Source organism: Lissotriton helveticus, chromosome 1_1 (assembly GCF_964261635.1).
Source record: "Lissotriton helveticus chromosome 1_1, aLisHel1.1, whole genome shotgun sequence".
NCBI classification, from domain to species: Eukaryota; Metazoa; Chordata; class Amphibia; order Caudata; family Salamandridae; genus Lissotriton; species Lissotriton helveticus.
Window position 1 is genome coordinate 414,398,615 of NC_136057.1, and position 23,405 is coordinate 414,422,019.

General features: G+C 41.9%; 1 protein-coding gene across 1 annotated transcript in view; it reads right to left on the bottom strand.

Moving 5' to 3' along the window:
- TMTC1 (transmembrane O-mannosyltransferase targeting cadherins 1) overlaps positions 1-23,405 on the bottom strand; it is a 1,403,473-nt gene that overhangs the window by 719,144 nt on the left and 660,924 nt on the right. The gene's annotated exons all lie outside the window — the stretch shown is intronic.

Sequence of the window (23,405 nt, forward strand, 5' to 3'; positions counted from 1 at the left end):
TTGCAGTAAAGAAATGAGAAAGCATAATCCTCGCCTCTGTGTCCTTAATAGAATCTAAAATTCTTGTCGCGATAGCTAGAAAATTTTGTATTCTTCTTCACTGGATTGTCTGCTTGTGTGCAACGCTGGGCAGCACGCTTTTACTGCTAGCCACCCGGCACAACCGTGACAGCGTGCCCCCATCTTGGTTCTTCCTCTATTTTCACCCATGGACCAGCTTACAGATCTTCGGTCTGGGATTGTCGGACTCTCTTCAGCAATTGATGCCTCTTCACCAGCTTTCACCACTTTCCCAGCTCTTCGCTGTGGCATTGATCGGCCACTTTGCGGGAAAGATACGTGTGACCAAATTGCATACAGAAGGTACATTTTAGAACTGTGTGTTTTCTTTGCTCCATTCAAGCTACGAGTCATGCGATGTCTAGTCATGCCTATCTCAAGCTGGATCACGTCTGGTGATTGGGGTTACATTATTGGCATCTCAAACTTAACTTTATCACATTTCTGATTCTTGGCTCACTGCTGCTTGAAGTGTCTGTGGATAAAGTACAGTGAATATCTCAAGACGGAAAATACTTTTTGTTGGATATGTTGCTCAACAGCTTTTGTAACTTTACATGAAAGTCAATTAACCTTTTCAACTTTGTAGTTTTGAAAGATTTCTGTTAAGACTGTTCCAGTGCTGCCAAAGTGCTGGGAGTCACATTTTGCCATGCATTACTTTCTTTCTTAATGTTTTCTATCTAGTACAATTCGGGTGAGAGGTCGCTCACCAGCGTGCTTATTGGTTTTACAGACTACTGCAGTTAGGGCGTGGGGATGGGTACTTGTCCCATTCACACATAGTGCATTACTTGACCCTTAGGGTGATTGTCCAATGGGTGCGTTTCCCTTGCACATTTGACTAGGTTTTTTAGGTCTTTATTGCTTGCATTTTTTTATATTTGGTTCCTGTTTTCAGGATATGTATGCATTGGGTGTTAGTCCTATTTGCATCTCTTACACTACTCTATTTTAGAGGTTAGTCATGGGTTCACACCTATATATATATATATATATATATATATATATATATATATATATATATATATTACCTACTGGCGGTCGCCAGTAGGTATATATAGTTAGGATTTTTTCTCTATGGGATCTTTGAAAATTCTATGTCTAATAACTTTGGCGTTTGTGGACGGAATTGGCTGAAATTTTCAGGAAAATGGCACATTTTGTTTCTGAGCAGCCCTTGAAAATTTGGGGGGGGGGTTTGTCAAGGGGGGGCCGAGAAAAAAGGGGGGTCCCAAAACGTGTTTTTAACATTGAGTTTTCCATAGGGCGGTTGGCCTCACTTTTAGCTCGAAGGGCTGAATGGATTTGCACGAAACTTGGCAAAATTGTAGGGACTGGTAGCCCGATGTGCCTTTTGTAGGTCTCAATATATGTGCTTCAGTGGATTTTGAGAAATTAACGTTCAAAAAAAGATATATATCTGTAACAGCGGACCGGGCAGCGCTCCAGTTCGCGTACTTTTCGCGCAACGGAGCTTTGTGAAGCGAAGCTGATTGGTTCTCCGGCGTCTGTAAACATTCCAAACAGTCCGTAGCGGCCGCCATCTTGTCTCTCGGTAGGATCGAGAGACAAGAGGAGGCCAAAGCGAAGGGGCAAATGACCATAAGGGGGCATAGTAGATCCTCGCTGACCCCCTAGGTTTGATGTGGAGGTTTTAAAAGGGCCCCGCGGGGCAAAAAAATTAAATAATAATAATCGAACGGCTGAATGGATTTGCACGAAACTTGGCAAAATATTAGGGACTGGTAGCCCGATGTGCCTTTGCTAGGTCTCAATATATGTGCTCCAGTGGATTTTGAGAAATTAACGTTCAAAAAAAGATATATATCTGTAACAGCGCTCAGCTTCGCGTACTTTTCGCGTTACGGAGCTTTGCGAAGCTGATTGGTTCTCCGGCGTCTGTCAACATTCCAAACAGTCCGTAGCGGCCGCCATCTTGTCTCTCGGTAGGATTGAGAGACAAGAGAAGGCCAAAGCGAAGGGGGAAATGACCATAAGGGGGCATAGTAGATCCTTTCTGACCTCTTAGGTTTGATGTACCATTTTGCCAAGTTTGGTGTAATTCCGTTCAGCCATTCAGGCTGTAGACGTATGTAAATGTCCTATGGAAAATTGCATGGGGAAAACACATTTGAAAGTGTTGAAATTTAGAACCAATTAAAATGTTACTTTGGTTTTGTATTTGTGTGTGATGAAAGTTAATTGGTTATGTATATATGTCAAATGAGAGGAAACCACAGCCATTTTGTGATACTACTGTCTGAGGTACATTTGTGAGGAATTTTTGGTGGTGAATTTCTGGTGTTTGATTTACACAGTACTAACACTTCTCCTACTTTTAAAAAGGTGAGTTGTTAATTTGTAAGGGGAACTATGTTGTACACTTGAAGATAATTTGAAAAATGTTTTCTGTTATTTATTTGCAGTCCTTCTGTTATACTAAATACTTGATAAAGTTAGTTTTATATTATGTATTACTAAAAACGATAAATGAAAGTGATTATTTTTTTCTGCAATTTACAGCAAGCAATTTCAAAATAAAATGGCTCACAATGAAGAGACCGTGGCAATTTCTTTTGAGTTGTCCACTACATTGATTGAAATTGAGAGCACCAATAATGAAATATTGTCACAAGGAGGAGATGACTTGTATGATTCCATTAGATTGATTGAAATGGACAGCACCAATAATGAAATATTGTCACAAGGAGATGACTTGAATGATTCCACTACATTGATTGAAATTGAGAGCACCAATAATGAAATATTGTCACAAGGAGGAGATGACTTGTATGATTCCATTAGATTGATTGAAATGGACAGCACCAATAATGAAATATTGTCACAAGGAGGAGATGACTTGAATGATTCCACTACATTGATTGAAATTGAGAGCACCAATAATGAAATATTGTCACGAGGAGATGACTTGAATGATTCCACTACATTGATTGAAATTGACAGCACCAATAATGAAATATTGTCACAAGGAGGAGATGACTTGAATGATTTTTTTGATCAATCTGTTGATGGCGAATTTATCGAATGTTTGGAGACCATAGAGTTACAAGAATCATCATTGCAGACTTTTCATGAGGAAATTGCTGATGAGGACATGTTACTAGTTCTTTCAAATTTAGAAAATTCTGAAGAATAAATTTATATTTAGAAATCAAAAATTGTTTGAGACATTATTCATTTTTATTTTTAATTTATGAGGTTGTAGCGAAGTGATTGTAGTATAAAATGAGACTTATAGTATAGAGTGCAACATTTTTATGTTACATGGTAAGTTTACTCATATTTACTTCCCTTCTGCCACTATATTATCTCCAATGTGTATTTGACATCTCTTCTTCATCTCCGGCCTCCTTTCTCTCACTGTGTGTCTCCGATGCATCTTATCGCTGCTATTTTGTGTAATTACAGAAGAGAGTAAAATAAAATAGTTCGGAACGTGAAAAGGGGGCAAAGTAGAGTACCCCTCACCCCCTAGGCCTTTTCAGGCGGTCCCAAAAGGATCAGTTTCTGCTTTCCTGAGAGATTATGGTATGAGTTCCATATACCACAATAATTTGCATTACAACATGCAAGATATCTATCTCCTATTACCAACTTTTGGAGATATGCGCGCTAAGCGCGAATATCTCCAAAAAGTAACACCTGCCCTGAGCAGTTCTTAGCCATGTTATCCAATGGGAGGTGGATAACATGGCTAAGAGCATTAGCTCGGTAATGCATGAATATCGCTGACTTTTTAGCGATATTCATGCTTTGCGGCCGTTTATTATCACATTTGCGATAAACCTTGATAATAGCAAGGTTTATCTTCGATAATTTCTGACGATGCTTAGCGGTAAAAAATTCGTTGGTAAGCATCGTTAGCGATAAATATCGCTTAACTTTGGTAATATGCACCAACGTCTGTTAACGTTCGATTCGAAGGAAATGAGGAAGTGTTGAAAAACATTGTCTGCGCCATCTTGCCTTTTTTGAAATGCCACACTTTTGTCGTGCACGGCAGCCATTTTAGATGCCTTGACCAGACCCACTCTCTGCACGCTGTCGATTCGTAGCATGGCTCCCCACCCTCGCAAGCATCTTCCCCAGGCACTGGTCACCCCCGCTCTCTGTCTTATGCATCGGCAATAAACCTCCCCCCATCTACGCTGCTCTTCCCTGAAAATCACACTCTGTGCCCGCCCGACACCTCCCTTTCGCCCTATTCACTACCGCACCCTCTGACACTCCTCTTCCTCTGTGTCCGATTGTCCAGGCTATCACCTAGCCCTGCAGATGTAGTTTATGGCCCCAGCTGTAAAGAATCACCCCTCTTCAAAGGAGTTATAGTAGATCAAGGCCCACACCCGATGAGATCCGTCACACCACACGTGTTCCTACTATCTGAAAACCATCCTGTATTGTGATTGGGGAGGGGACCGAGCCTGAAGCGAAAGATTCCAGGAATGACTCTTTGTACATCAAAGTTTTTACAATTATGTGTCACATTAAAAATATATAGCACTCCAACAAAGTAGTAGGAATATAAAACTTTAATAACATATAAATATATACAACAAAACAAAAACAGTAAAAACATTTAAACAACGAAGAGACCGTGGCAATTTCTTTTGAATTCCTGATGAGGACATGTTACTAGTTCTTTCAAATTATGAAAATTCAGAAGATGTTGCCTGGGGGTGGGTCGTCAGTAGCAGTCTGTTGTGCGAATAGTTCCAAGGCAGCAGAACGCGCTGAAATCTAGATGGCACGAAAGTGATGTCTAGTAAGTTGCCGCCCAGCAAATAACGGCGTGGGGCGCCGCGGGGGTGAGTGAGTCCAGTAGGCACCACAGCTATTCTTACCGGCATTGCAGAATTACTGCTGGGGACAATGCCTGTGCTGTAGCAGGGTCACAGCAGAAACAAAAAGGATTCTGTTGAAGATGTTGTTGGTTTTCAATTTGAAAACAGTTCTGGTGTCAACTGCTATGCTAATGTAGTGGTTAATGTTTTGTTTTCTCTAGAAAATGTAAAAGAGGGGGAGGCAGTCCAAAGTTCCGTTAAAAGGGCAAAGGAAAGGATCGGTGGTTTGAACTATCAGTCAAAAAGGGGAGGGGGTGCAACAATTTTTCCTACCGGGTCACACTGTGCTTTCACCGGAACTGAGGTCTGCAGGATTCTAGTAATTCAAAGTGAGGCTGGCGCCAGCATGGGAGCGCCGACGTCCCGCGGATACAGTTTCGTCACTCCACGGGCGATCATGGCAGTCATTCCCCATCGGGAGTCGGAGATTCCCGCGGCTCCTCTAGAATCTTCAAGGTCGTGGAGGACTACGGTGGTGGAGTCAACCAGTGACCGGGCCATTTCTTTATGCTGGGCCCGCTCTTGCCAGGTCGACCGCCATTTTGAGAGTTCGGTAGCTACTGGCGATCGCGGGGTCAAATGAGGGGACGGGCTCCACCCTGCCGGGCGAGACGTTGCAGCATGGCCACAGTGGAAGAACCCTTTTCCGGGCGCCTGGAGCGCTGAGGGTGCAGCTGGGAAGCCTCCACCTGGGGAGGCGGGAGAGGCCTGTTCGCACCGTCTCTCCCTCCCAGTGCACCCCACGGCGTCTCGCTTGAGATTTGTTATGGCCGGACCAGGCGATGAGGACGAGGGGGGGGGGGGTCGGAGGCATGTGCAAGACATCCCCCCCCAGTGTTGTCGCAGCCATTATTCAAGAAAGAAGAAGTGTCCCGTCCGTCTTCGGGCCGGGCTTCCGGTGGATGTCGGCCGGACGCCCCTGGCTCTGGCCCCATGAACGGGTTTCTTGGTTTATCGGCTGCAGCCGGATCCCGTCGGCCTCGGCCCCCCGACCGTTGGTGGCCGGACCGGAAGAGCATGTGGCGGGACTACCTGCAACTCTCAAGGGCCACCGCGGCCGGACTGGGAGAGAGAGGGGAGGGTCGAGGAGACATTCCCCCCCCCTGCAACTGTTCAGCGTTGTAAAGGCAATCCCCTGGCCGGGTCCCGCTGGCCTCGGCCTCTCCTCCGGCTACACCCTACGTTAGGATCTCCTGGCCGAGGCGTGGCAGCAGGACCCGCCTTATATGGGCTGCTCCCGGCTGGGCGTAGCCGCAACCCTGCCCCACCTTGGAAGTTTCCAGAGTGGGGGCGGATGTTCTACTGACTTGCATTTTCCCTAGTCTATCGATTTGTTTGGCGTGGCAGGCGGTGGGACAGCGAGGGGTGATTTGGTTTCTCTTACTGTTTTTCTGGTCTCTCACCACTGGCATATTTTAACGTTTTCTTGTTTCTAGGACATTAATAGGTTTTATCATTACGTTATGTTATCGTTTCTTTGTTCGTTGTTTAATAAAAGTTCATGTTCATCAGTGGCCTACTGATTTTCGTTTTCCTATTCTTTTCTTTCCAGGTTGTTTCATGCTAAAGTTTCTGTTAACAGGATACAGTGATCACTTCGTTATTATTGCATATGTCCTTTTCACTAGGGGTGCTCTCTGGTCGGGCCAGATGACGTATCTCTAGTAAATGGTCCGGGTGAAACAGGTGCATCAATCAGTGGGGAGTAGATAGGCATGACAGATTACAACGGGGGAGAAAGGTCCGCATTACGTACCCTTTCACTATTTGCAAAGATTTTCCTACGTATATTTGCAAACAGGGAATACCTCCAAAAAGAACCAATTCCCAAACAGTCAATGTTTGGGGAAACAATCAATCAATGAGGAACGAAATAGGCACGACGTGTTAAAGGTTTGCGTTACCTACCCTTCACTATCTGCAAAGGGAGAGAGAATATTCCTATTCTTCCTCGTTTGCAGGCAGAGAAGATTCTTAAGAGAACCAACTTCGAACAATTCAATGCTCGATTCAAACAATCAACAAGGGGTACTGTGAACACAAATGAACGCCGCTTATGTACATACACATTGGTATTATCAACAGGTTGTTCCTAATGTTTCTATTTTAGGGAGGTCAAAAAGAGATCCCATTAGTGGCCTACTGATTTTGCTCGATTCCTTTTGTTTTTTTACACGATTTTTCGCTATCTGCAAAGACTAAACAGAGTATTGCGACTCTGTGCTTGTTTGTAAATAGAGAATGAACCAAAGAGAACAATCAATCAAATGGAGAGAGAAGCAGGCACGACGGATTACAACGGGGGCAAAGGCCTGCGTTAACTACCCTTCACTATCTGCAAAGAGAGAGTACTCCTAATAGAAATGAGGGGTGGGGGGCAGCATTCAAAGCAGATCAGTGTGCATAAACACGAAAATGTTTTTACTTACCACGTACTTGACATTCGACAGCTTATGATATTTGCTATTAAAAAACCATTGAAATTCACTGAAAAAACCATAGGTTATAGACCATATATAGTTAGGAATTAGCATTTAAAAAACCTTATTTTACTCACACAAAACCATTGAAATTCCATATATAGTTAGTTGCACTAACTATATATCGCGCACCCGCAATCCACTGCTGATCATGTCACATATTACATCATTCATGACATGGTCAGTGACATCACTGATGACATCACTGATGACATCTCAAATGACATCACTGATGACATCACTGATGACATCTCATTTGACATCATTCTTGTGCTAATACGATAAACCTCTTCAGACTCTAATATAACCTTAGATACACTCAGTGTATACAGACACTCACACACTGCCACTCATCCATGGAGTTACTCACACACCCAGTCAGTCATGCAAAGAAACAATCTCACCTCCATTTCTTCAACTATACAGTTAAACACACCTTACTTATTGAAACATATACTAACACATATTTACTCTCTTATACAATCCCTGATACAAGTTCACAATGATCGATACAACCACTCACTCATTCAGTGGCTCTCATGCACAGTTATTTATATATGCCAACTCTCACATGTACTGTGTTTAACATATGTACTTACTATGACATGTAGCATTGAGATATCCATTCACTCATCAATACACTCATGCACACAGTCAACTGCCCATGTAGCTGTTTCCACATGCAGTCTTGAACTCATACACCTAGTGAATAAACTGCTCACACATCTATGCATAGAGTCACACACCTTCCAGCCACCCCCACACAAACTCAATCTCCCATAGAAATACTTGGGCAACCAATTAATAACACATATAGCCTCTCGTATAGCTAATGATCAACACATGCAGCAGTTTACATCACAACAGACATAATGATGCACAAATTAAGACAGTTTAGTCACTAACCCATGCATTCAGTGAGACACATTTAATCACTCACTCATACAGTCAGTCACGCACCTACTAAATCCTTCATCCAGACACTTATACATCCACTCATTCTTCAATATGTAAGACATATTTTAACTTTACAGAAACATACAGTCACTGGATGTTGTCATCAGTGATGTCATCAGTGATGTCATTTGAGATGTCATCAGTGATGTCATCAGTGATGTCACTGACCATGTCATGAATGATGTAATATGTGACATGATCAGCAGTGGATTGCGGGTGCGCGATATATAGTTAGTGCAACTAACTATATATGGAATTTCAATGGTTTTGTGTGAGTAAAATAAGGTTTTTTAAATGCTAATTCCTAACTATATATGGTCTATAACCTATGGTTTTTTCAGTGAATATATATATATATATATATATATATATATATATATATACTAGTTATCAAACCTTAATATCATAGTTGTGAAATTGGTCATGGGTTCATACTCATTTACATTACCTGACTTCAGTTATGTTCCCTCACATTTCGGGTAAGTTTACGTTTATCTTCAGTCTTCTAGTTTTTATTTTACCTCACACAGGGTGTGTAGTATGAGGTCCTGTCCCATTACTACAGTGCACAGCTAACAGATTACACTAGGTCGCCTCTACCCTACTCAGGGTGTGTCGTATGGCTTGTAGTCCCATCACAACAGTGCACAACATTTGAACCTCTACCTGAGGTTGCCCATGCACAATATATTTTGTATGTTTTACCCTACTTAGGATGTGTTGTATGGGTTGTAGTCCCATCACAACACTTGAACGTCTACGCGAGGTTGTCCGTGCACATAACTTTACGTGGTGTGTCATATGGGTTTTGTCCAATCACTACAGTGCACAGTGTGCATCCTTTCACCATAACTTTTAACTCCACATGGTAAGATTTAGTCATGGGTTCTAGTCTTTCCCATTCTCACATAGGTTGAGTACAATATTACTCTCACACAAGGTGTATTTCTTTGGTCTTAATACCAATTGGTGTTTCCCTCAACGTTATGCTGTTTTGTTGACTATTTTCCAGTTTGGAATGCAATGTTTTGTTTTCATTATATTGTAATTTCTATTTTAATGGGCAGTATGAGTGATCTTATTGTAATTTTCTCTCATTTTTCTGTTTCCTTTGACAGTTCAGCTTTCCTCGTGATGTCTTTTATTCTTGTCATCTGTGGAATCTGGATTCTATTCTTGTTGTTAGTTTTTCTCTGTCTTTTTCTTACCGTTGTGCGATTTCTTTTGTCCGTTTCAGGTTTTACCTTCTTCTTCTCTTTGTTAGTGTCTGGTCGTTGTTCTGTGGTTATTGTGTTGTGCTACGACTTGTCTCCTTTTATGCCTGCCTGGCCAGCAAGTTTGTCTTGAGGTAGTCATTGGTGCTTTCTCTTGTCGTTTCTGTTATGTTAGAAGGGAGGATGGTTAACTTTTATCTGTTTTCCTCACCTGTTGCTTCTCTGTTTTTCTTCCATATATCTTCGTGTACTCTCTTTGTTGCTCTCTTCTCTTATTGGTTTGTGATGTTTCTGATTCCTCTTTGTTCATCCCCAATCTCGTTTTATTCTTTCTGTTTACCATCATTATTGTTTTTTTTATATATAGAATAATAGGGGATATGATATGTAGTATCCTGGCTTTAATGTTATTCATGTCATCTCATGCTCTGCCAGTGAAATGTTCCAAGGATGATGTATTACAGAATGTTGGAAATCAGAAGGGACAGTTGAGAAGGGCTGAGTAGCATGCTGGTTGCTCCTGGCGGGGTCTGTGCTGGATTTACTGCATTTCCTGTAATCTACTTCAATAAATCTACTGAACATCCGCTATATGTCTGGACTTCGTTACTACAGCTGCCAGAACACTTCCATTCTGCTACAGGTGTCAATACTCTTTTCGACATCTACAACACCACTATGAGAGCTTATGTTGAATGCTATGCTCTACTGAAAATCCAATCGAAAGACCCCAGCACACAGGTACACACAAAATAAACATACCATATGAAAACAGGAAAATAAATAAAAAAGATCTAAACTCCCAAATGAAAGCACCTTCCTCAAAACACTCTGCTCTATTTGCTGGTCCCACAATACAATAGATAAAGCCTCATGGTATATGGTCAAAATATCGATTCCAAAATATAGACTAACACAAATATACATTCCAAAATATAGAATGGACAAAATATCGAATGGACAGAATATAGACATCAAAAATATCGTTTTTAAGGTAAGTAATGTAATATCGATTTTAAAAATATAGAAAGTCAAAATATCGAAGTACATAATATAGGTTATTAAAAATATCGAATTTTTAATAATATCGAATTTTTTAAAGTGTTTTGTATGTTAGTATATGTGTGAAAAGTGTATATTTTTTTGTAATTTATTTGAAGTCATTCATTTTATGTTATTTAATTTTTGCGTAATTTAATTCTGTAGCGGGTTGTGGGTTTATAGGGGAATAGGGTGGGAAGTAATTTAATTATAATTAATTAAATATGTTAATTAATTTATTGGTATTTATTTTGAATAAATTGTTAATTACTTTTTAATTGGTAATTAATTAATTCTTAATTGATAATTATGTGAATAATATTAATTTATTTTCTGTAGCGGGTTGTGGATTTATAGGGGATGAGGGTGGGAAGTAATTTAATTATAATTAATTAAATAAGTACATTTATTTATTGGTATTTATTTTGAATACATTGTTAATTAATTTTTAATTGGCAATTAATTAATTCTTAATTGATAATTAATTTTTATTAATTGATTAATTGATAATTATGTGAATAATATCAATTTATTTTCTGTAGCGGGTTGTGGGTTTATAGGGGAATAGGGTGGGAAGTAATTTAATTATAATTAATTAAATATGTTAATTTATTTATTGTTATTTATTTTGAATAAATTGTTGATTCATTTTTAATTGGTAATAATAAATTCTTAATTGGTAATCAATTTTTAATTAATTGATTAATTGATAATTATGTGAATTATATTAATTTATTTTCAGTAAAGTGGGAATAGTAAAATGTACCCCCATGCTATCCAATGCTTTCCCAACTGTTGCACTCACTGGAGTGGGAATAGTCATTTTTACCCCTACGCTATCCAACGCTTTCCCTACTGTTGCACTCTCTGGAGTGGGAATAGTAATTTTTACCCCTACGCTATCCAATGTTTTCCCTACTGTTGCACTCTCTGGAGTGGGAATAGTAATTTTTACCCCTACGCTATCCAACGCTTTCCCTGCTGTTGCACTCTCTGGAGTGGGAATAGTAATTTTTACCCCTACGCTATCCAACGCTTTCCCTACTGTTGCACTCTTTGGAGTGGGAATAGTAATTTTTACCCCTACAATATCCAACACTTTCCCTACTGTTGCACTTCAGGAGTGGGAATAGTAATTTTTACACTCCTGCTATGCTACGGTAATAATATTGTGTATTTTTTATTAATATTGTTAATATATATATATATATATATATGTTTTAACATATATGATTGTATGTTTTTTTATAAGTTAAATGAATTATTTAATAATTTTAAGGTAATTCAAGTATTTTTAAGTATATTTTAGCTATTTATTTGTAATATTTTTTTAATTTTATATTATTTTTAAGAAATTCGATATTTTTACAAAGTATATATTTTTAAACGATATTTTGGGTTCGATATTTTGGTACTTACCTGTTTGTAGATAGGAATTCGATATTTTGTCTATCGATATTTTGGCATCTATATTTTGGGTAGTCTATATTTTGTCCCTCGATATTTAGTCAGTGATCGAAGCCTCATACTACAAGACCACTATCAGCGAGGCAACCAACAGAAGCAAAGCCTTTTCCAGGCTGTCAAACACAGCACTAGTTCTCTTCCAGAGCCTATAGACCCTGCTTCTGTCCACCACTTCTTCACCAATTAGATCAACAAAACATTTCCAACAACATTACCACTTCCACAGCCCCCCTCCCTTCCAGTCATCCCAATTACCTCACCACCAAAATAAGCTTCTTCAATCCAGCCACACACCAATTTCCTGAACACTGTCAAGGCAACATCTTATGAGGACAACACTTTTCCATGTTCCATCAAAAAAGAGTCCCTCATGTCCATTCTTCTCAACATTGTTAAAGACTCTGTAAGCCAAGGAATATTCCCAAGTACTTTAAAGTCAGGTCCGATCAGTTCCCTGCTAAGGAAACCATCCCTGGGCCCATCCAATCTCACCATTGTCTGTCCTATTACCCAACTTCAATTCATAGGGAAAAATTTGCAATGTAAATATCACTGAAAACCCTTCTCTTGTAAGACAAATTTGTTCTATACAAATAACAATAACAATATTCTGGTAAAGGCCATTAACCCCTTCGGTGCTCATGACGAGCTCAGCTCCTCATGGCATATACCTCTCAGGTGCTCATGACGAGCTGAGCTCGTCATGACCACACCCGTTTTGGTTGCTGTCCAGCACAGCAGGGGAATAGCTCTATCAGCCATGTGGTTAAATAAATACATGTATTCATGTGCACATAAAAGAGTGCTATTTTCACCCGGGAACGCAGACAGACTACTTGGTAGGGTGTAGTCAGTGGCAGAGGGGAGTGGCAAAATGTGGCCATAGGCACTCTCAGGGCTGAATAAAAGTATGTCAGGGTATCCAGATGCCAGACTGATCTGCATTCTCTCATGCTAGATGTATGTGGATCATTCTCACGAAAATATAGCACAGAGTCAGGTCACTATGACAGAATGTCGAAAGCACAGTCTAAAAACTGATGGATATTTGGCTCTACTTAAATAGAGAAGGGCTTCTTTTGAGTTACCAATGCAAGGACCCATTCCATTTCAATGACATTGTTCCATAGGGCCACTGTTTCTGCCGGTCGAGCAAGTCCATACATTGCGTCTCACATTTCGTAACAAATTATAATTTGACCGACGAACAACTGTTGTGCGATTGGAACCTGTTCTTCAGGGCAGTGTCTCTGAAGCATATACACTGCTCCATCACGGAAAATAGTTTGTTTTAGCCCAAAGTTACCCATTCTTAATGGTTCTGTATCTCAATGCTGTACATCTATCATGAGCAAATACGCCCTACATTAGCTCAAAAAAGTGAGGAGACTTATTTTTTAAATGAAACAGTGAGACGCTACACAGATCTGTGTAAGACTGCTACCTGTAGGTACATACTCAAGAGAAATCTGCATTTGGAATCAGGTAGGAGACTAATAATATCGCAGTCCTGCCTTCAAACAAATGGGGCCTTATGTTCAGGTAACAAGGTCTAGAACTTGGTTTATTTGTAAGATATAAACAAGTCAAAGTTCAAAGTTGTTCTGCAAATTTCTCCACACCATTTGCTGCACTCTCCAAAATAGATACCCTTACCTATGACAGGACCTGGCTTATGTGTTTCATGCTTTTATGTTATTTATTTTAAAAGTTTTCGCAAAATGTGCTCTAATAAGTAACGAATAAAATCAAAGTTGTTGTCGGGACTTCAGTGAGGCTATAGAGCTTTCAGGGAAATATGCTAACGAATACATTCAGTATTCTAAAAATATTCTATTTGAGCACAGATTTTTAGAAAAATGTCTCCTTATAGTTGATTTCCTAGACATGCAATAATGATCAAATACAAAAATGCTTGATTGGTCCTTCTCTAAACAATTTGCAACATTTTCATATAGAGGAAACTGTTAAAGGACCTTTTACAAAGGTCTTCCTTCATCACTAAAGGCTCAGTTTACTTGTGAAAGGTGGAAACATTAGCTTGAAGGGCCTACATTCTACAATTGCGGTGGTACCAACAAACTGCTGGTCCCAGATGAGAGCAGAACAATAAAAGGCCTTTACTGAGACTTTGAATGACAACTAACTTTTAACAGTGAAGACTAGTGTGGACCAATGTAAGCACCTTAGGTTAACTTCCATTAAAAATTGCTTGACATGCATCTTCCTACTATTCTAAAGTGCACCAGTAACCTGCCCTTTACGCACTAGTGGTATGCTGTTTGAAATTGGGATTCTCACTGCACACAATGCAAGTCCTTGAAATGGAATCACCTTTAAGAATTTCCTTGTGACTCACAATGGGATGCCCAAATAAAAGCAATATATTTCGACGCACGTTCTATTCCCAAACACACGGTTTGAAATATGGAGCCTCATGGATACTGAGTTACCAGATATCTGTATCATTACAGACACCTGGTTACATGAGTGTGCCTCTACAGATGTGGTCACTGCCTTTCCACCACAATACAATATAACATGAGTGGATAGGAAAAACAATAGAGAAGGAGATCTACTCATAGCCGCTCTCCCCGGTGTGAGTATTACCTCCTTAGAAACCATAAGTATTGACAAATTGGAATTATGTGTCTTTAAAATGGAGGGTTCGTTTGAAGGACTATGGAGAGGAGCATTAGTGTACAGACCTCCTGGCCTTAAAAAACGATTTTTCACGTAAGATACTCGAGACAATCGCTCCATATGTATTGGCCTCCGATCTCTTTCTTTTAATAGGAGATTTTAACTATCATGCTGAATTACTACAGGATCCTGACACAGATCAGCTAATCTCAAGTATGAGCATCTTGGGGCTAGCCCAATTGGTAATAGGGCCCACGCACATCGCTGGTCACAAGCGTGACTCACTGTTTACTAATTCTACAGAGGTTAAGGTTGACCCACCATTACCATTATTATGTTCTGACCATGACCTATTAAGATTTTTTATCCCAGATTACACCATCAAAATCGATCACAAGAAAGAACTAATCTGGCAAAGATCATGTCGTAAAGTTACCCTACCCTTTTTTACAACCCCATCCAATTTTGCCAAAATGACAACATTGATCAGGTAGCAACTTCCCTTGAGAAAACAATAACCAATGCATTAGATAAAATGGCCCCTCTTACAAGGGTACAAATTAAACCCAGAGCCGCCCCTTGGTTCATGGAGCAACTGAAGTTAGCAAAGCTCTCCTGTAGGACAGCGGAGCAGAAATGGAGAAAAACTAATGATCCAATAGATCCTGAAACATATAAATGTATCCATCACAATTATATGGAAAACATCAGACAAACAAAAAAACGATTTCTCCTCAATCGTATTGAAAAGGTAGCTAACTCCAATAAGGAGCTTTATCAAATTTTTGACAACAAAATTACAATAATCCATAACTCCTTTCTGCCACGAGACATCATCAATGTCTTAGGTAATCCTCCCAGGACAGCTTTAGACCCCCCCTCACATTCTGGACGAATTTGTCCAGTGTAACTCAGAAGAAGTGACCAAAGTTATGCAAAAAATAAATTCTGGCTCACCAACAGACCCCTTGCCATCGAGATTTCTTTCAAGCATAGCCCCAGCATTGTTAGATAACCTTACCAACGTATTTAATAAGTTACTGACACAATCTGAAGTCCCCAAAATATAAAAACCGCCAGAGTTCCGCCAATACTAAAACAATCTACTGCAGTTCCTAAACTTCTTTCCAACTGCCGTCCAATATCACTGCTCCCGTATTTTGGGAATATGCTCGAGTCGCTGGTGAATCAACAGCTTGTTGTCCATCTTGAGAGCCAGGGATTGTTAGACCCCTCACAATCGGGTTTCAGGGCAGCCCATAGTACCGAAATAGCTCTGCTGGAAGTAACTGATAAAATCCGACTGGCATTGGACAAAGGGCAGTCATCTATTCTCGTCCTGTTAGATCTATCAGCAGCGTTTGACACTATTTCCCATAGCATTCTTGAACATCGGCTCTGGGAGATTGGTGTCAGGGGGAAGGCCCTACAGTGGCTCAAGAGTTACTAAAGTTACCGAGCTACGACAGTACAGGTGGGAAACATCATCTCGTGCAGTAGACCAGTCAAAATGGGAGTGCCAAAGGGCTCGATTTTGAGCCTGAAACTCTTTAACCTATATGTGACCCCACTGGCCAAGGTGATCAGATCCTATGGTTTTGAGGTTGTGTCGTATGCCGATGACACTCAGATTCTGATCACTCTTGGCCCAGATCCAAAGGAAACAAAGTCACGCTTTAAAGACTGCATGGCCCACATTGATAAGCGGATGAGTACTAATCATCTGCAATTAAACGGCAGCAAAACTGGGATCTTGCTCTATGGCAAGGCTCATCATGAGCATTGGTCACATGATTGATGGCCCTCAAATCTCAGCCCCAGTCCAACTCCAAAATAGGTCGTCCGGAATTTGGGTCTCCAAATGGACAATAAATTATCAATGACAAACCAGATAAATAAAATATTGAGCTCCTGCTTTGGCATCATGTGTACCCTATGCAAAGTCTTTAAACGGATTCCGATGGAGGTGAGAAAACCCCTAGTCCAGGGATTGATTATCAACCGCATGGACTATGGAAATGCCTTGTTGGCGTCTATAAATAAAGATCTTCATTCAAGGCTGCAGGTTCTGCAGAACACCGCAGCCTGATTAGTTCTCAATCTTCCACCAAGTTCTCCGTCGGCACCCAGCCTGAAACTTCTACATTGGCTGGCAGTTAGAAAGCAAATACGTTTTAAGATTTTGTGCTTAACGCACAAAAATATGTATGGAAAAGGCCTGGGCTTTTGGGCCAAAAAGCTACGTTGGTACCAACCCGGCAGAACTTTGAAATCTAGTAACCAATCACTTCTCGTACTTTCCAGAATTCGCACAACCACAAATGGAGTGAGATCTTTCTCCTACCTTGCTCAGACTTTTTGGAACAAACTGCCCCTACATCTACACATCATCAATGACCATAACTGCTTCCCTAGGAAGTTAAAGACATGGCTGTTTGACATCTAATTGCACAAACACTTAGCCGATCTTTCAGAGTTGTCTGCTAGCACCATGAGACTTACGAGTGATATATGCGCTAAATAAATATCCCATGATTGATTGAATGTGCTGTTCTAACAGGTGAAAGTTGCTAGCTCCTGAAAGCTGACGGAAACATCAGCACAATGTAGGCTGTCATTTTCTGTGCCTTCTGCCAGCATCAGGAGGAGCAGACAACGGTCCTCGCCTGATCGATATTGTTACATAATGAAATTGCTCCTTAATTATTGCATTATTAATGTGAATGCTGTGAAGGAGGTCTGCTCTCCCATGCAGTCATTCCCAGAGTTCACAACAGCACATAATGAGCGCGCATCCTATTCCTGATCTACAATCATTAATGAGGTAGACAACTTGCAACTCCCAGGGGGAGCCCCATGCACACTAAATGACTAGTCAGCAGTGGTTCTTAACCTGTGGCCTGAGGACTCCTAGGAGTCAGTGACGTCTACTCAACGGGGTCCTCGATTGGTGAGGAAATTCAATAACTTCAATAGATTAATTAAGTGGGTGTGTAGGTGTGGAAAAGTAAATTTTGCCATGTTATATGTGCCTACGTGTTCCCCATCCTATGTTATATGTGCATGATCGATATGCATGTATCCCCTCATGATCGATTAAAGACGCAATCATAGTTGTGTCCAACTCTAGTATGCCAGTCTCCAGTTCTCGTGAAAGCAACGAGTATTAGGCCTATGTTGCCACGTTTCACAGTGTACACGTTAATTCATTGAATTGTCCCCGTTTCTAGGCCTCAAAAGGGGCCCGGACACCAGATTCAAGCTCCTGTCTCCTGAACCCACTCCGAGGAGCGATGCAGCCCCCACCTGCATCCCTGACCCTTCACTTCCTTTCGCGCAGCACAGTGCCCGGCTCTGCCCGCCTGTCTGCCAAGAATATGTTATGCTTCTAGTTATCAGTCCAGTCCTCCTTCTCTGCATTCCTAAGCTACTGAACCACATCAACAGTTTCAGCTATGGTCTAGTCTTTCTGTCTCCAAGTAAGAGAAATACTGTATTAATGTTCATAGAATATTCCTAACACACGCAATACATGTAGAATAGATGCACGCACCAGCCTTAGTGTCAAGTAGCCTTTGCCCTGATAACTTTTGGATTCTATCAACATGTACTCCAAACACCAGATACCAGATATGATATAGGTACATGTCGTCCTGACACCGCAGACTTTAGTCTCCTCTTCTAGTGCAGAAGTCATAGCCCCCAGTTCTCCCTGGTAACACGTCATTGCCCGTTTGCGCGCACCACTAGGTTAAAGGTCCCAGCTGCTCGAGTACCCCCCTTCATGTTTCCGCCCATTCATGACACTTCTGTGACGTTCACATCACATGTCTCAGTGCACGCCCTGTACACGCCTTCTTTCTCCACCCATTTACTCTTATCTTACGTTTGTCATAAGTTACGCCTACTGTATGTAATGTAATTATAATGTATTCCTATATATACTGTATACTGTTAATGTGATGGACCCACTTCCCCCTCATTCTTGCCATCTCTCCCCTACCCCGGCAGCTGCCTTCCTTCCTATTTTATTTCAGGCTGTCCCGTTCCAGTCCCTTCCCTTTTGCCTGAATAAAGCCTGTTCAACTCGGACACATCGGATCCTGCCTCTTATTTATTGAGCTATCTGTTATTTGTTAATTTAGTCAAAAATAGTCCCGGTATTATTTATTTATATACCACATAGGAATAAATACAGTGCATTCCTGCCGTTCCACTTTTGCGTAGGACCGAGCAGCAAGCTGACTGCACAGGCCTGAAGCCTGTGCCTCTATTTTTCTTTTCTTTTTTTAAGCATTCTTGGTGCACCATTGCAATAATACGGAGACAGGGTGCCGTCTGGCAGTAGTGAGCAAGAAGAAGTTATACTGGACTCACAATATCTTATTACTGCATTATTTTCAGTTCCTTTCTGTTAGACCCGTCTGCTTCTGAGAGTCCCCTCACCACTATGATTTCTTTTGTTCCCCTGTACCTCCCAAAATTTGTCGCTTTTTATTTGTCTACCAGGACTTTTTATGTGTTGTTTCATGGGGTTAGATGTTCCTTGACGCCCAGTTGCTCACAAGGTTTGTGGCACCTATTTACAAGGCGCCTGGCCCAAACCTGTGGCATTACAAGCTGGGGTTGTCAACCTGTGTAAATGAACTTAAAATGGTGGACACCCTTTTTCCTCATGTGAAGTGACTCCCATTGGAGCCTTCATGAACCCTGGCCTTTTGAGGTTTTGGCGCCCTTTGGTTGGCGCGCATTTCTGACAGGAATTCCTTTATTTTCCTCAGATACACAAAATGGCTGCTCTAGAACCCCAGTACGGTGGCTGTGAGTGTCCTAAATACCCCTCAAGAGTGCCATGTCATTGTCACAGCCAGAGATGGTTCTAGAACCTTCTGGCTCGTGCCAGTACCCCAGGGCACTGGCTATATAAGGCCCAGTCCCTGGCGGCCATTTTAGATGTAGATGATGTAGATTAGATGATGAAGTTCAGATTAGAGAAGAGATTCCAGACTTGACACCAGATTGACACCTGCCCTGTTGACCCCTGAGGTGGCTGGTAGCGCAGGCAGTAGAGCAGCAAAGGGTTGCTGGCGTTGTGTCTGACTGGCGTTCCAGTCAGCTACGTGAGAAGTGATCTAGCGCCTACAGCGCCTGCCCAGCGAGTACCTCATTGCCCCCAAAGACTGTGGCCAGATTCGTGTGCCTCTCCGCCCCCCCCGGTGGTGAACGGTGATCGACTTATCGAGTCGCGAGCAAGTTCGCCGCGATCGTCAGCTGTGCCCCCTTCGCGTCAGGTGCCTCTAGAGGGGAGCTCGGACGTCTCCGAGCCCCACCAGCGTAGTGCGCTTCCTGCGCAGATTGAAGATGAGGTGGTGCGCCGGGGCGGGGAAAGGCCGGCCTTCGTTGGGCGGGACTAGCGTCTTCGCCACTCCCCAGTGACCCGGGAGCTGTAGCTGTGGGCGGGAACCCCCCCCCTGTATGCGGAAGTCGGAGGGAGGTCCGTGGAGCCCCTGAGAGCTCCGTCGCTAACGAGAGGAGTGCTGTGCCCGACTGAATCGTATCTTGACTGCAGCCGATGTGAGGTGGGCCCGTTTCCTCATAGTGAATGCAGCGTTGTGAAGGAACTGTGAACCGGCATTTATTTGACTGTGCGCGAAGGTTGTGTGACCTCTCCGGCAGCCCGTTCGTCAGCCTAATGACTTTGAACTGGTGCCGCCTGTGCTCAAGTGGTGCTAAAGCCCGTAGGCGCGCATAGACTTCACCGGCCAAGCAGAGATCCTATCCCGGTGACCGCCGAGTGCAAATGATGTATTTACTGTGTTTCCTTGCCTTCTAGATATACGCGCATACGCCTTGAGTGATTATTAAAGAGTCCCAAACCTTATTTTGTGCTCAGAGAAGCCGTATACCTGGTCATTGAAAACAGCATAAACTGTAAGAGTTATCTTTCCCATTTGAAACGTATTGCAGATGTAATGATTCGAAAGTATTTAATTGGTGGCAGTGATACCAGAAGAAACATGTGGTTGTTTATGTAAATGAACCAATATTTATTCTGATATTTATTGTGATACTCATTCCTGAAGTTATTCTAATGATTAATACTATTTATTACCAGAACTGTATGACCAAAAGAAATGTATATGTGCTTTCCCAGACAACCCTATTTACAACAAAGAACTTTTATATAAAGGAATCGTATTTTTCCACAGCAGTGGTGTGGTGTCCTTCTTTTTGGTGTGGATGTACAAGGAGTTATTATTGGGTCAGAGCCGGCTTAACACTACAGCCTTCACTTGCCTTGTCACTTGAGCCAAGCTACCCCCTTTGTGCTGGGCTTGCCCATCGCAGGCCCAACACTTTCCATTCCAAACCCTCCCTAATTCCACACAATTAATTGCTATACTCCTCCCATGGGTGGGGTCCAGATCTTTTCCCATTTTGTGGGGCATTCTCTACACTGGTAGACCGCTTTCTCCGCCTGTTGGCACCAATCTAGGTCATGTTCCAAGTCTCTAATGTTTGGGGGAGTGGTGATCCCCCACATTCTCTCAATGCTTCTCTTTTCCACCCCTGAGGCCAGCATGAGCCAAGTTTTAGTGTGTTTAGGCCAGTTTACCTCCCCTGTTACTCCCAGTAGGTGCCACCGTGCTTCCACCGGAACCTGAAGTCCCACTACATTGGTCATGACCCAGGTCACCCCAGTCCAGTAGCATTGAATTTTGGGGCATGCACAAATATTATGAAAGAAGGAGCCCACCTCCCCACAACCCCTAGCGCATTGGTCGGAGTCGCATCAACCCGATCGATGAATTTTCAGTGGAATAGTAGTAAATTCTTTATTTATTTCAAAAAAGTTCTTTCTTCATAAAAACAGAGTGTAGCCGATGCCTACGCGTTTCGTCCGACAAGGACTTCTTCAGGGCAATTAAATAGCTATCTTGATTCCTTTGTGTACTGGGAGAAGATTTTACTGGTTCTTCTTTTGTATAGCTTATTGTTTATATAAATCACTTCCTTAGTGCTGTTTGCGAGATCCTATATCATAGGTCTCTTATACATGTAGAAAGATATTTCTCCTGATATACTCCACTCTAGTTTTTTCTGATGTAGGATCTGTAATACGCTGGGTTTTTATATGTCCAACATATTGGGTTCGATGTAACAACCGGCTCCGTGGCGTCGTATCCACTGCAGTTTGCTCGCAAACAGCACTAAGGAAGTGATTTATATAAACAATAAGCTATACAAAAGAAGAACCAGTAAAATCTTCTACCAGTACACAAAGGAATCAAGATAGCTATTTAATTGCCCTGAAGAAGTCCTTGTCGGACGAAAGGCGTAGGCATCGGCTACAGTCTGTTTTTATGAAGAAAGAACTTTTTTGAAATAAATTAAGAATTTACTACTATTCCACTGAAGATTCATCATTCATCAGGATTCAGTTGTTACAATAATTGAATAATCTGAAATAACATTGTTTACTATAGACTATTATGACTTTGCTGAAGAGCTATAGATCATTATTACTTTGTTGAAGAGTGCTGGACTTATGAGGATTGTGTTTGTTTGAGACTCATTAGTCTTAGGAGATCGAGGGGTTTTGGATCTCTAGTCCCTAGCACCAAATCTTTAGATAAAGTGTGACACTAGTGGATAAGTGCAATTGTCTATAGCCCCAAACCCCTGTGTTTTGTGTGTAAAATCAACCCGATCGATGTTGAAGTGTCCTGGTAACATACGACCTGTGTAAGATTCGGAGTTGGAGCAATCTAAACCGTGCCCATATAGCAGATGTGCAGAAATATTGTGTTGCACAAATATCGAGTAATAAATATTGTGGTTCATATATTGAGTGCAAGAGTATTGTGGTCAAGAATATCGACATAAACGCTACTATGGGATGGGAAAAATCCACGCATTGCAACACATAAATTGACTAGGGGGTGGTATGACGGGGGGATTGCATTTCCAGGCTTTAAAAAATACTACTGGGCCTCCCAGCTAGTGGTGATCAATCAATGGGTTTTTGCCCCGCCGTCTGAACTGGCGTAACAGGCGGACAAATGGATAATGGACCCCTGAGGGGTATCGGCGTGCACTTTATTCTAATCCCAAAAGCCAACGCCTTACTGGTCCTACGGCCCAAACTGATGCAATTTGGCATCATGCGACAAGAACACTAGGGTGTAACAAAAAAAATAACACAGGCCACTCCCTTATGGGACTTCGAGCAACTTGGCACACTGAGTAAATGCCCGGCCTTGGATAAGTGGGACTTAATAGGTATCTCCTCCGTAGATGACCTCAGGAAGCAAAATGAGCTGGTCCTGTTCAGTACCCTGCAAACAGAATACCAGCTGGCTGGGCCGGAAACGTTCTGATACATACAAATACGCCATGCAATAACGACCATTGTGGCATGTGGTGAGACCTTACCTGAAGCCTCCCCACTGGAGGACAAGCTTTTAGTAGATCCCATGCCCAGCAAAGCAATTTCACTCACACCTTCAAATTAATCAACAACAAGCCGGACCCACTGGTGCGTTTCCAGCAGCTATGGTAATCAGATCTCTGTTATTTAGAAGATGACGACTGGCAGGAAGCACTTTCCTCCCCCAAAGAGGTCGCTAAACCGATGAGGCTCTGCTTAGTCCAGCTCAAAATCCTACACAGAC